This window comes from Triticum aestivum, chromosome 5B (genome assembly GCF_018294505.1).
Source record: "Triticum aestivum cultivar Chinese Spring chromosome 5B, IWGSC CS RefSeq v2.1, whole genome shotgun sequence".
Classification (NCBI taxonomy): Eukaryota; Viridiplantae; Streptophyta; class Magnoliopsida; order Poales; family Poaceae; genus Triticum; species Triticum aestivum.
In genome coordinates this window covers 646,552,760-646,565,019 of record NC_057807.1, presented here as the reverse complement: position 1 = coordinate 646,565,019, position 12,260 = coordinate 646,552,760, and positions in this window count along the sequence as shown.

Sequence of the window (12,260 nt, the reverse complement as noted above, 5' to 3'; positions counted from 1 at the left end):
GATTTATCTCAGTATAGCTTGTCTTAAGAGATAATGTTATGAGAGAGTCCACCCACCAGAAGTAGAACACCATATCCTATGATGCAGGCACTGACTTAGTCACAATGTGACATAATCGTAATACCCTAACTGCATTACGCGCCCATACTGAACGAGGCGGTACCTAGATGCCAGCAATCTCATCTAAAACATCATATACTTCTCTTAGTTTATTTTGTTTGTTTAGTTTAGTATTTTTTTCTGTTCTCTCTAGTACTTAGTTTAATTCCTTGTTTTTACCTTTCCCTTGCAACTTACTTAAGTGAACTATTTCGAAACTACGGTTTGGGTGTCAGCGTGGTTGTGTTAGTGACAACACAACTGCGAGGATTGTAGTGCCATCCTATTCGCTCCCTGTGGGATCGACAAACCTTACTTATCACAAAATTGCTACATAGCCATGTGCACTTGTAGGACAACAGTCGTGCTATGATCAGATTACAGCACTACACAAGTGCAACTGCCAATGATTAGTGCTACCATCAAACCATGACAATTGTCAAATGCACATGCTCAAATTTGTCCTAATATACTATTTTTGGAATTCAAACTTGTCGTGCTAGCATGCACATGCATTGTCCTGCGCTAATCATGCAATTACGTACTATTGATCATGCACCAATCTAGCAACATACACAAAGAACACCAACAAAACAAAAAGAACACGCTATATAGTAGCACCCTAGGCAGTAACAATGTGGCATGAACAAACCAATCTAGCATGAGTACCCTAGGTAGTATCAATGTGGCAAGAACAACGACAAATGCATCAATCTAGCATGACTCTAAAGGCATCAACATTCTCATCTAAGTAGTGGCAAGATCTACATTGCTTTAATTCATCCCAAATGTACTTGATTTGAATCGAATCTGAATGAATCCAATCCAATCTAGTGAGAACAATCAAATGTAACACTGGCCTAACCATTATGCTAACAACCCCAACTACGAACTCATCTACAAGGGGAACAAATCTAGGCTTCCTAGAGCGGGTGTCGATGCAGTGTTGGCCATCCAAGGAGAAAACCTTGGCGGGAACAGGGGTGTTGTCACCGCCAAATATGAGCGGTGGTGCATTGGCCTGTGGCAGTGGCATCATGCAGAAATGGGACGGCTCCCAAAGAACGGAAACGAGATCCCGGTCGGAAGAGGCGAGGCCGGCAATCCATGACACATGGATGGGGTCGCTACCGACGATGATGGGAGTGAGGGGGGCAACGCGACGATGTCTCTAGCATCCGAGATGCCGAAAGGGTGGTGAGCAGAGAGAGCGAGTGTGTGTGAGCTGACATGGGAGGTGACTAGAGAGAGCTGCTACTTGTGATCTCCGTTGGGATTTCTGAGAAGACTCAAATAATATTGATAGATAATCTGATCATAAACTCACAATTCATCAGATCCCAACAAACACACCGCAAAAAAGTGATTACATTGAATAGATATCCAAGAACATGAAGGAGAACACTGTAATCAAGATCAAAGAGAAAGAAGAAGCCATCTAGCTACTAGCTATGGACCTATAGGTCTATGGTAAACTACTCACACATCATCGAAGGGGCAGCAAGATTGATGTAGAACCCCTCTGTGGTTGATTCCCCCTCCAGCAGGGTGCCACAAAAGGCACTCATATGGGATCTCTCAAGAACAGGAACTTGCAGCGGCGGAAAAAGGGTTTCAGGTGGTTCTCTATTGGCACTAGTGCAGAACCGGCCTTTAGTGCCGGTTCGTGACGGCCTTTAATGCCGGTTCGGCAACCGGCACTAAAGAGTGGGGACTAAAGGCCCCCCCCCTTTACTACCGGTTTGCCACGAACCGGCGCTAAAGTGTCACCACGTGGCACTATCCAGGGCCGGGTGCGTGTAGGATATTAGTATCGGTTGGTAACACCAACCGGTACTAAATGTTTGGGAAGGTTTTGGCTTTAGTTTCCATTTAATTTTTTTGTTTGCTGGTATTTCACGATACTACAAATTGTACACGTTATGCATATATATAAATAGATTTTCTCGTATGTAGAACCGCATATATATATATATAAATATATATCATCGAATGTCTCACAACCAACACCATTAATTATTCACACATACACATGTATATACATATATAATTTCTCCTACATGTTGACTTGGTGCCTCCGGAGCACGATGACAAGTGGTTCATGGGGGCGGTAGCGGGTAATAGTATTCTCCTTTGGGATCTATGACCTGATCGAGCAAAAATCCGGCTATTTCCTTTTGAAGTGCTAGTATGCGGTCCGCTGGTAGGAGCTTATCCCGCACCTCTCTGAACTGTTAAGATGGAGATCAATATGCATGTATTAGTTGAGTGACTAGATATCGATAATGGTGTGAATAGTGTTCTGACAAACGTACCCAGTCCTGTCTTTCAGATCTGCTCCTTACGGACGCCATCATGCGAATGTTCTCGCAAACATAGAATGCACACAGATCATTCCCCGACGCCTGCTTCAGGGCCTTTACGAGAATGGAATTGAATCAGATAATGATTAATCAAGCATGTTAATTAATTAATGATATTGAAACAAGAATTAAAGAGATGGTAGCTAGCTAGTACGTACTACTTAATTACTTACCGTTGGTCGATGCCAAAACAACTTTTTTGCCCATTTGCCTAGAGTCTCCTTGATGAACTTTGCCCAAGCCCTGCCCGCCGGCAAAGAAAATTAATAAAGGGATTATTAAATAGTTCATATCAGGAAATGACAAAATAATAATAGGCTGAGATATATAATAATGATTGAAATTACATGTTGACTATCCCCTTCACGATGGTGTAGTCTTTATCTTCTTTAAGTAGTGAGTCCAGTAATTCAACCCTTTCTTCCTCGACTTTAATGTCTAACAAGATCCAGTGGAAACTGCATGCACATTTGCATGTCTTAATTAAGCGGGATGTGCATAAAATTAATCAACTACCGTAAACCGTATACACTTAATTATTAACATCTAGCTAGCTAGTAAGCAAAAACAGAATTTGTATTACAAGACAGTATGACTCACATGAAGTTGTAAGGAAGTAGTATATCTTCATTGGTATTGAGGCGCTTCAAGAACTCTAGCATGCTTTCCTCTACACTTGCTTAATAATTTGCAAGATTCCATGTGTACTCATTAATGGTATTTGGGTCAATGAACCCAATGCCATAGCGTCCAGATTTTTTCATTTCATAGATCTTCATCCCGCATATAATACCACAGAAAAGAATATAGTGAGGATAATGATTGATCAAAATTATCACTACATAGCTAGCTTGAGACTTAAATTACAGAAAAAAATCACTTACAGACAATAGCAACTGACGATAGACTTGTCAAGTGTGTCCTGATTGTATAACTAAAATATTTCTGAATACTCAACAACAAGAGCTTTCTCATGGTAGTAATGCTCATGCTTGACATTCACCATGAGGGACTCTCGATTGGAAATCTGGTAATGTTCATGTACCATTGATGCAATTCATACATTCTCGTTGGGAGGTTCTTGACCTTGTCTGGCTCGACCAAAGGTTGGCCCCGGACATATTTCTGTTTTATTTCCGATTCTCTAAGTGGAGACATGGGCTCGATTTCGAGGAGTTGTCCAACAGAGATCTTGAGCATTTCAGCCTGCATTATATGCTCCTCCGTTATTACCACATCGCCCAGCTGGGGAACGCTAATGGTTTGCCCACAATAATATTGGGCGCGTGTACTCCTCTCATGTGTTGTTGGCACAACAAGCGGGGAAGGGGGGGCGCACTTGCGCCGCCTGTTCTCCCAGCTGGGGAACTGTTTCCCCGCATTTTTTGCCAGCTGCTTGTTGGCTCGAGCTTGAGCTCGCTTCCTTCTATAGCCGTGCTCGATAACATTTTTTAAATGATTGGATTGTGATAACTAAAATTCTATATGCAAATTCTAACAATTTGACATTAATCTAATTCATCTAACTAAAACTAATTCTAAAATTTCCAACATTTCTGATTATATAGCTAACATTTCTATAACATTTCTAATATTTCTATAACTAAAAAATAGAAAAATTGCTAACATTTCTATAAATATTTCTATAACTAAAAAACAGAATTTTTTTTTAACATTTCTATATAACTAACATTTCTAATATTTCTATAACTAAAAAACAGGAAAAATTTATAACATTTCTATATAACTAACATTTCTAATATTTCTATAACTAAAAAACAAAAAAAATTCTAACATTTCTATAACTAAAAAACAGAAAAATTTCTATAACTAAAATACTAATGTGTGTGTGTGTGTGTGTGTGTGTGTGCGGACATGGCGGCCGGGGCAGGACCTCACCGGCAAGGCGCGGCGACGGGGGGCAGCGACGGGGACGAAGACCGGCGATGACAAGGACGATGGGGACGGGGCGGCGACGATGGGGACGGGGACGACGGGACGACGGGGCGCGGCGTGGCGCGACGGGGTGCGGTGATGGGGACGGGGGCGGCGACGAGGGGCGGCGAAGGGGACGAGGGCGGCGATGGGGGCGGCGACGAGGGGTGGCAACAGCAACGGGGGCGGCGATGAGGGGTGGCGGCGACGGGGCAAAGGAGAAAGAAGCCGAGGGAGAGATGAAAAACTGAAATTTTTCATAAGTGTTGTATATATACAAGGCACCTTTAGTACCGGTTGGAGCCACCAACCGGTACTAAAGGTCTGTTTTGGCCAGGCCAAGCGGCGGGAAGCGCCCACCCTTTAGTACCGGGTGGTGGCACCAACCGGTACTAAAGACTCACCCTTTAGTACCGGTTGGAGCCACGACCCGGTACTAAAGGGGCGGCGCTGCCAGGCGAGGGGTGAGGGAGTCCTTGATAAGGGGGTATCCGGACATCCGGACTATATTCATCGTCCGGACTATAGAAGCGTCAAGATACAAGACTCAAGACTTCGGCTCGTGTCTGAATGGGACTCTCCTTTGCGTGGAAGACAAGCTTGGCGATCCGGATATTATGTTTCCTTCCTTGTAACCGACTGCATGTAAACCCTAGCTCTCCGGTATCTATATAAACCGGAGAGGATGGTCCTTAGAAGGCCGATCACAATTACAATCATACCATCATAGGCTAGCTCTTAGGGTTTAGCCTCTACGATCTCGTGGTAGATCTACTCTTGTACTACACATATCTTCAATATTAATCAAACAGGAAGTAGGGTTTTACCTCCATCGAGAGGGCCCAAACATGGGTAAACATTGTGTCCCTTGCTTCCTGTTACCATCCGCCTAAGACGCACAGATCGGGACCCCCTACCCGAGATTCGCCGGTTTTGACACCGACATTGGTGCTTTTATTGAGAGTTCTTGTGTGTCATTGCTTCGAGGCTTGATGGCGTCTTCAATCGTCAACAACACGGTCCAGGGTGAGACTTTTCTCCCTGGATAGATCTTTGTGTTCGGCGGCTTCACATTGCGGGAAAATTCGCTTGGCTAGTTGGAGCAGATCGATAGCTTCGCCCCTGGCCACCAGACCAGGTTCGGAAACTTGAACTACACGGCAGATATCCGCGGAGACTTGATCTTCGATGGATTCGAGCCTGCGCCGGGAGCGCCGGACAGTCACGCCGGGAGCTGTCGGACAATGTTTGGGACATCATCCCCGAAGCAGCCCCGGATCTAAATCTAGGGCAGGTTGCATTGCCTATGGACGGAGGGCTGGACCCCTCCCCGCAGGCCGCGCACTTATCGGCGGTGGAGCCGAACACAAGTCTCACCTCTGTGGAGGCCTGTAACCCTGGGCCCCCGGACTCATATCCGGTTGTTGGTCCTGGTCCGCACACTCTCGAGCCATTCGAGCCAGGTTGGGCTTCGATAATGGAGTTTACCGCTGCGGACATCTTTCAGCACTCGCCTTTTGGCGACATGCTGAACTCTTTAAAGTCTCTCTCTCTCTGTCAGGAGGCTCTGAGCCGAACTATCTCCGGCTTGAGTGGGAAGCAGGCGGCGAAGGAATTCACTGCCCACCCACCACCCACTTTGTCGCCACAATCGATGATTTAACCGACGTGCTCGACTCTGACTTCGAAGACATCGACGGTATGGATGATGATGCAGGAGACATACAGGAGGCACCGCTCATAGGGCGGTGGACAGCCACCTCTTCAAACGATATATACATGGTGGACACTCCGAAAGAAACCAATGGCGACGAGGCAGTGGAGGACAACCCCTCGGGAGGAAAAGCACAACATGGGCGTCTTCGGCGCCACTCCAAACCCCGCCACATCAATACCGGCCCTGGAGATGATCCGGATAGTGCCGAAGAGGAATACAGTCCTAATCAGCCTAACTTCAAGCAGGCCGGACCGGCTATGGTGGGATATTTGGAAAGGAACGTCTATACACCCTCCTCCGAAGATGAGGTAAGCCTTGGCAAGGACGAATTCGGCGTGCCTGAAGACCCAGTGGAACAAGTTCGCTTTAAGCACGACTCATAGCCACGGGAAAGAGTCTGCAAAGAAAGCAAGAGCAGCTTCAAGCTGACCGAGATTTGCTAGCGGATAGGTGGACCAAGATCCTGGCCGCCGAAACATACGGATTTGACCGCCCTAGCAAAGGGCATACAAGGCATAACTGGCTACCTCAACCTAAGAAGGAGAACCAAAGGCACACAATCCGACGTCCACACACCACCACGGTCCAAGATAGCAAAAATGATACACAGAGAGGCATCCTAAAGCCTCGGCACAGTGGTCATAAACGTCAATCCAAGGAAGCTGGCGCCAAGTCCAGCAACCACCATCCAATCAACGGACAAAGAACGGCTCAAGCCTATTCGGCCCGAGCCACATACTTGATCAACCGTGTGCAATTCACGGTACTCCAAGAAAGACGGCAAAACACACCAATAGAGAATGCGGGATCTTCAAAACAAAGAGACCGGCTGTGTGCCGAAAATAATGAAGGGAGGCGTCTAGTCAAGAGCCCCCCTATCATACAAACCATGGCAATTCAATTGCCGTATACCAAGACCTAGTAGTCCAGGGGCTCCACAATACACAAAGCCCCCACGGGTATAAATTTCCAAGTAGCTCCCTCTACAAGATGTTAGGCGCAAAGGACAAGTTCATTGGCACATCGCCCTAATGATCGTTCTCAGATGACCAAAAAATGCTGCATCATTAGCACATTCCCCTCATATGGTAGCCCACCGTCTGCTAACGGAATAAACCACGCTGACTATATTCCACGTGGTAAGCCGTAAGGCCAACGCCAGTGACATATTCACGCCTACGTACAAGGCCAAACCCCGCCACTAGAGCGGAAATCATACAGCCGCCAGAGTAACAAGTCGGGCATGCCTATCAATATTTTGATATAACATCCAACTATCCGGACACCAACTGAGGAGTCCGGGCTACTTCTCAGAACAGCGGCTGGGGTCACCAGGGTCCGATCAAGAACCTTTAGACCAACCACAGGAGGACGTTCGGCGGCCTCCGCACACTTACCTTCACAAACTAACTTTTATGCAGAACAGGTTTGGTGGCGTGAAGTTGGCCCGGACACACAAGGACAGGACCATGCAGGTAGACGGAAGTTCGGATTCACCTTCGATCCATTCACAGCCCCCTCCAGTCCGTCCACCACAGGTTCCGCCAGAAAACCATCTCTTTTTCCTAATCATAAATCGCATTCATATGCATAGACATATCATATTACTGCAATGCGTAGACTTAAATAAAAATGCACCGGCCGTCGTCTATCATCGACGCCTCTTTGCCATAAAAACGGCAGCCACGTTTCATGCTACGCCTGGTTATGCCAGGGGCTTCACGGCACGGCAATAAAGTCCGACCACCTTTTCGGTCACTCGGGACCCCGAACTTATAGCACTATATGCATCAGCTCCGAATCATGTCTTGGGTCATTGGTTGGGTTTGCCCGGCTCTCATGTTTTGGTACCTTACGTTCCGTTCCGTCGGCTAAGGTAGCGCTGGGAGAACTACTGCGATTGTGTCCCGGTTCTGCTGGAAGAGCACCTCGGTAGAGAAAGTCGAAAACCGACTGTCATGATGTGGCGAGAGCTGGTCAGCTGTTCAAGAGGTTACAAAATCCTTAAAGATTTATTCTGCATAACGCCACTATAAAATGCAGATTGCGATGGATCGGTCTACCAATCAGGCGCCAATAGAGCCCCTAGTCCGGCCTTCCGGACACTAGGGGTTGCGCCAACCATACTCGAATTCCTATGGCTAAGTGAGAGTAGTAAAGCCCTATAGTCCGATTGCCTGGTTCGTGGTGAGAAACACCTCTTTATAAGGACCCAACCATGGGATAAAGAGTGTTCAGAAATACCCCGAACACCCCCGTACTTCTCACGTGGGGGCCGAAGCCGACGATTGGCCAACTCTCAGAATTTACATACAATAAACAACCGCAAAGGAAGGACATATGTTCAAACAAAACAGGCAACATATAATAAAAGTGCCATTATCCCATATTACAAATGTTGGCAAAAATGCCCTCAGGGATATATAATGTCTTTGGTGCACTTATCCGCTGCCAGGCGGGCACCCTTCATTACACCTTCATAATATAGTTCGGACTTGCGATGCTCCTTACCCTCTGGTGGCCCCTCAGTTATCAGCTTCTCCGCATCAAGCTTACCCCAATGCACTTTTGCATGGGCAAGCGCCATTCGCGCACCTTTTATACAGACTGATCGTTTGATAGTATCAAGCCGAGGGCAGGTGCCCACAATCCGCTTCACGAGTCCGAAGTAACTGCTTGGAATCGGCTCTGCAGGCCACAGCCGGATAATCAAGTCCTTCATGGCTAGTTCGGCCGCCTGGTGCAGTTCGACCAGCTGCTTCAGCTGATCGATAAAAGGCACCGGATAGTTCGGCGCCAGATACTGTGACCAGAAGTCCCTCCCCGCAGACTCCCTCTCCTCGGTCCGTTAAAATTGGGCAACATCTGATATGCTGTGAGGCAGATCCGCAAACGCCCCTGTAAAAACAAGAATTCAACTTGCCACTTAGAGTTCTCCGTGCTATAACGCAATAATGGCCATAGATACAACTGGCCTTACCAGCTGCAACTTTCCGGGCCTCCTGAATGTCCTGTACAGCACCTCGGGCTCCTTCCTGAGCATCTTCCACGGCTTGGAGAGCTTGGGCGAGTTCGGATTCTTTCCCTACTAGACTCTGCTCCAAGTTCTTGCTTTTCGTCATAGCATCCTGGAGCTCCCGCTCAGCCGTGACGACCCTGGCCTCGTGTTTTTCACGCAGCGCCTGTTCGGCGGCAGCCCTTTCTTGGGCCTCAGCCGCTGCCTTCTTCAGTGCCTCATATTCAGCACTCGCTCCTAGGGAGCATAACACAAATACTTTTCAATAAGCACACTTATTCAATTGTGCCCAATACAAGACAATGTTTAACATACCTTGTTTCTCTTCTAATTGCTTCTTCACATGGCCAAATTCTTCTTCGGCCCGTTCCAGGCTCTGCTTTAGTTTGGACACTCCCGAATTATGAGCGGCAGTCCTCTCCGCAGCCGCCTGTTTTCAAAGCAAATGGGTACGCATCATTAAACAAAGGTTCCCATTACAATAGAGGGTTTGATCTCCTGCTCGGCTCTCTTTTGCCGGACAGTGTATCAGGGGCTACTCCTCATATCATACTAATCCTTTAAAGGTTCCTTAGAAACCATATCTCAAAGGCCTTTATAAGGCCAAGACAGGACTCATTCAGCCAACTTTCGACAGCCTGAATCTTTCCAACCACCGTACCCGTAAGGGTCCGATGTTCATCGACGACAGACACGTTCTTTAATCTTGTCAATAGGCCACCCAGCAGCTCTGTGTAGATAGAGGTTGCCGCGGAGTGGTCAAACCTCCCTTCATGGAAGGTGGCTGTTCGCCCGATCCTGGAGCCTTAGAGGCCTCCAGAACCTTATCCGGCTCTGAGCCTCTTTGAGATGACACCTCAGTGTCGCGCCCAGACTTCGGAAAAGGAGTCCCCGGAGGCGTCTCGCTCGCCACAACATTCGAGCTCAACAAATCCTCCGATGAGGACTGTCTGGCAGGAGACCCCGCCGGGCTATATGAAATATGGCGACAGTTAAAACTACTATGCCCAGACGACCCTGAATGCATAGGCGTATTCAGATTTCGATTACTTATGATTTTCCCAGGAGCTGGGCCTCGGGATCCCACTCCGGGCTGTTATCGGCAGCCGGGGTGGATGCCTCTAGAGGGGAACCTCACCCTCTCTTGGGCGATTCGGCCTCCAGGGACGAGGAAGCTGCACGCTTCTTCCCGCCTGCAGAGCGAGGCTCGTCCTCCTCTGCCTCCTCCTCTTCGTCTTTGGAAGGAGCGTCGCTCGAGCCTTCGGATCTGGTGTCCGAAGCCTCGCGACAACAGAGGCCACTCCGGGTCTTCTTGACCTTCTTGGAGGACTCCTTCTTGGGCGCCTTGTAAGGCGCAGGAACCAGCATCATCAAAAGAGGCTAATACGTGTCCGTCGTATCTACTTTTCCAAACACTTTTGCCCTTGTTTTGGACTCTAACTTGTGTGATTTGAATGGAACTAACCCGGACTGACGCTGTTTTTAGCAGAATTGCCATGATATTGTTTTATGTGCAGAAAATAAAAGTTCTCGGAACGACCTGAAACTCCACGGAATATCTTAGAACAAATAATAAAAAATCCTCGCCAAAGATGAAGACCAGGGGGCCCACACCCTGTCCACGAGGGTGGGGGGCATGCCCCCCCTTGGGCGCGCCCCCCTACCTCGTGGGCCCCCTGGTGGCCCTCCGACGCCAACTCCAACTCCATATATTGGCTTTCAGGGAGAAAAAAATCGGTGAGAAGAAATCATCGCGTTTTACGATATGGAGCCGCCACCAAGCCCTAATCTCTCTCGGGAGGGCTGATCTGGAGTCCGTTCGGGGCTCCGGAGAGGGGGATTCGTCGCCATCGTCATCATCAACCATCCTCCATCACCAATTTCATGATGCTCACCGCCGTGTGTGAGTAATTCCATCGTAGGCTTGCTGGACGGTGATGGGTTGGATGAGATTTATCATGTAATCGAGTTAGTTTTGTTAGGGTTTGATCCCTAGTATCCATTATGTTCTGAGATTGATGTTGCTATGACTTTGATATGCTTAATGCTTGTCACTAGGGCCCGAGTGCCATGATTTCAGATCTGAACCTATTATGTTTTCATGAATATATGTGAGTTCTTGATCCTATCTTGCAAGTCTATAGACACCTACTATGTGTTATGATCCAGCAACCCCGAAGTGACAATAATCGGAACCACTCCCGGTGATGACCATAGTTTGAGAAGTTCATGTATTCACTATGTGCTAATGCTTTGTTCCGGTTCTCTATTAAAAGGAGGCCTTAATATCCCTTTGTTTCCAATAGGACCCCGCTGCCACGGGAGGGTAGGACAAAAGATGTCATGCAAGTTCTTTTCCATAAGCACATATGACTATATTCGGAATACATGCCTACATTACATTGATGAACTGGAGCTAGTTCTATGTCACCCTATGTTATGACTGTTACATGACGAACCACATCCGGCATAATTATCCATCACTGATCCGGTGCCTATGAGTTTTCCATATACTGGTTCTCGCTTATTTACTTTTCCGTTGCTACTGTTACAATCACTACAAAATACCAAAAACATTACTTTTGCTATCTTTACTTTTGTTACCGTTACCACCACTATCATATTACTTTGCTACTAAACACTTTGCTGCAGATACTAAGTTTCCAGGTGTGGTTGAATTGACAAATCAGCTGCTAATACTTGAGAATATTCTTTGGCTCCCCTTGTGTCGAATCAATAAATTTGGGTTGAATACTCCACCCTCGAAAACTGTTGCGATCCCCTATACTTGTGGGTTATCAAGACCTTTTTCTGGCGCCGTTGCCGGGGAGCATAGCTCTATTCTTTGAGTCACTTGGGATTTATATCTGCTGGACACTATGAAGAAATTGAAATACGCTAAGACAACAATTTATCCCTCAACTACGAGGGGAGGTAAGGAACTGCCATCTAGCTCTGCACTTGATTCATCTTCTGTTATGAGTAAGCTTGCGACACCTAAACCTGCTACTGCTATGAATTCTGATATGTCGCATGTTATTGATGATGCCACTTCTGTTATGCATGATACTTACGATGAAACCACTTCTATGCTTGATACTACTGTGCCCCTTGGTAAATTTCTTGATGA